This window comes from Apaloderma vittatum, unplaced genomic scaffold (assembly GCF_000703405.1).
Source record: "Apaloderma vittatum isolate BGI_N311 unplaced genomic scaffold, ASM70340v1 scaffold24662, whole genome shotgun sequence".
Taxonomy (NCBI): domain Eukaryota; kingdom Metazoa; phylum Chordata; class Aves; order Trogoniformes; family Trogonidae; genus Apaloderma; species Apaloderma vittatum.
Genome location: NW_009705739.1, coordinates 16,837 through 20,309, shown reverse-complemented (window position 1 = coordinate 20,309; position 3,473 = coordinate 16,837).

Here is a 3,473-nt window from a genome sequence, read left to right as displayed (position 1 = left end):
TCGCAGGCTCCAGCTATTGTTCTGGCACACACCTCTTCCTCCCAGCATCGGGATTTTACGATTATAAATCTGTTGTCGTCTCATCTGGAATATTGTTCAGGCCGGGCCGGTCCCGGTGTACGTGGCCGACGCCGCATCCCCCCCAGCAGCTCGGCCGCCAACAGCCACCGTCGCCAGGGCTCCTCTTCTTCTTCTTCCTCTTCCCGAGACCTGAGGATCCCTCCGTGGCTTTGCTCCCACCTGTATTCTTCTTCCACCTGTGTTGATGTTTCTACCAGTCCCACTCAGATGAGCACAGTTCAAAAGCCTTTTCTGGTTTTTAACCCTTCTTTAGTTTTCCTCCTCTTTCCTCTAGAAGAGGTCCAGAGGCCCCTTCCGAGCCCGACCATTCTGTGATTCCCCACTTCCCTTTGTCCTTCATCCCTTCCCATCACTTCCCACCCACCATCTTTCCCTCCTGGCTAAGCCACACAAGCAGGGACAGGAATTGGCTTCCAGGGCAGTTCCCAGCCTTCCCTCCACCCCCTGTCCAGATATTTCAGTTTATTTAGATCCATCTTTACAAATTAAAGCAAGATCATGCCAAAAGCTGCCAGCAGCAAAGGCCAAGTCACTGCCGAGTTCATTTAGAAGTCAGCAGTACCTACAGAGCTGAAATGATTTCTTCCACTGCGCATTTTTCTGCTTTTTTGCCTGCCCAGCACCGCGACGCAGCGGTTCCACCTCTGTTCCTACCTCAGCAGAGATCCCTGCTCTGGCGGCAGGAGATGAACTCCAGAAAAAAAAGATTTTGTTTAAGAGCTTTCAACACCTGTTAACAGTTTCCAGTGCCAGCAAAACCACCTGCCCAAAGCCAAGAAACGCCCAGCAAGTAGGGGATGACCCCTGTTTTATGAAGTAATCATCGCTGAGGGCACTCGACGCCTGGATCTTCACATGCTTGGCTTAACACGGGATTTATTCAGGGCAACAGTTGGACCATGCAGCATCTCATTAGCGTCGGAGACAATGCCCTTCCAGTTTAAGACTAAAAAGTGGGTTTAGTTTCCCCTATAACACCTTATTGTGAGCATTTCGAGAGCCGCAACAGAGCCGAGTTCACATGCGTTAAATTAAAAGCCTCGAAAGAGGTTCAATCACACTTGGAACAGCTGGGAAGGGCAAGATCCCCGTCTCTCTACTTCCAAACGATCCCACCGAGGAACAAGGAGCCCTTTTGGAGGTGAGAAGCCCCCAAAGGCACGGTTATTCCTGCACCCCCATCGCTCAGGGCTGGGCAGGGTCACCAAACACAACCTTTCACCTCTCACCCAGAAGTGTCCAAACACATTCCCCTGCGAAGGTCTGGATCTGGAAATACACCCTGAAGGCAGGAGCGGGAAAGGTTGCAGGGTTGAAGCACCGAGAGGGAGGAACGAGGTTATATAAAGCTTTACAGGTCAGAACAAAGACCTTGAATGTATTAAAGAAAACAAACCTTGGGGATGAAGTCAGCCGCGCACGTGCTCCGAGGTCGGTTTGGAAAATACAAGCGATTTGGGAGATCGACAGTTTTTCAAGGAGCCAACACGGGGCTGCCCAAAGCAGCGACCTGGCAAAGAGCTCCTGGTAAGAAGAACGAAGTCACCAAAATAAGAAGTGAAGGCCTATGTCAAAGACTCAATTTCAGGCTGAAAACGGGCCCCAAACACCCTTATCGAGAGCTCTGCTCGGGGACAGGGAAGCTGGAGAAGTATCCTGACGCGGCGCATCCCTGGAGAAGGGGACAACTCCCCTCCTCACCGAGCCCGCGCTGCCAAGAAGCATCAGCCCAGCTGTGCCGTGGCTCCTCGCCGCACGCGGGACGCCGCGTGTTTTCCGGTCGCCCATCACCTTCCTCAGCCCTCCTTTCGTTGCGGCGCCAGCGCGCCCCTCTCGGAGCGGCTCCCGCTTCCTACTCGAGGAACGGAGTTGAGGTGAGGGAAGCGCCGGTAATAAAAACAGCCTCCCACGCCCTCGAAAATTTCCTTCCCACGCAAGTATTTGCACGTACATCGGGCGCTAATTTTAGGATGAAGCTTTTAGCCGTGCCCGAGAGCTCCTCGTGTTCAGCCGCCGAACGCTGCAAAGGGTGTTTTTAGGGAGATTCAGCCCCGATCACCCCGACAAGCCACAGCTGCTCCTTCAAAGACAACGTGCAGACAGCGCTCTGGAATTCGACATTCCCCACTGAATCCAGAAATCTGGGACATAGTGAGGTTTATTGCTTCAGTTTTAGATACTACGGAGCAATAAATTTTTTGCGAGGAGTTAACTCTACATCATTCCAGCTCTTTCCTTTCTGCCCACCTCAAGGGCAAAGGCGTCCGGAAGAAATAAAATTCCTGCCACCTCCACCGTCATTTACTCCAGCGCGTTCCCACCGGAAGAAGAAGAAACCCAAGGAGTGATGATCAAGCACAAAACGAACACTTCATGCATTTTATTGAGTCTATTTAAATTTGCATTATGACATTTACATAGGGAACAAACTCCTCCTAAATGTTAGCTATCAAATCTGGTCAAACCGTTGTTCCATGACCTCAGAGTACCATTTTGTATTAACAAGTCCCGTATAAACAGATGTAAAGCACTGTACAATGAAAAAAAAAGATTTAAAAAAAAAAAAGAAAAAGAAAGAAAACTGTTACATTCTCAGTTGAATTCAGGGCTTCCCAACCAACAGCCTTACTAGCAGAGTGAAATTCAGGAAGGGGTCGTGGTTATTTTAGCTTAAGGGAGCAAAATCAGATAAAAAAATCAAAACAGACTCAATGGTATGGTTCCCCATAGGAAAAAGAAGGAAAAAAAAAACCAAAAGGGAGGAAAAAAAAAAAAAAGGTATCTCATATCAAAAAGAAGTTGGGAAGCCCTGGTTTAACAAACTTTATTTTTTTCAAACATAACGCAACTTTGATGTGCTTTGGGTAAGTTACCATCGATTCCATCTCTGCACCCTCCTCCTTCCCACCCCAGCCAAGGACAAACAAACAAAAAGCCTAGCGTACGTAAGGGCTGGAAATATTCCTGAATTTGTCATCAATTCCCTCAAGGTGGCTCCGAGCCAACCCCCATCCAAAGCACCTCCTCCTGGGAGAGAGCTATTTCCGTAACGACCGCCTAACCTCGTCGGCTCCGCGCCCTTCCTCGAGCGCCGCCAGAGGAGCGGGGTGAGAAAAAAAAACCGGGACGTCTTCACGAACGAGGGGGGATCCCAAACGAAGAGAAAGCAGTAGCTAAGCCACGAGGACGAAGCTTCGTATCGAAGGCCAAGATCGCGCCGGGAGGTTCGGAAAAGCCCCTCGGCGCCCCCGCGAGAAGTTGGAGGCCGACAGTTGGCCTCGCCCGCGTTGCTTTTCTCGTCTTTGAACCTCCTCTTTGCACGGTTTCGAAACAAACCGGGGCTGCAGACAGAGCAGGGGAACCGTCCTTGGGACCCTCTGCATTTGCATAAC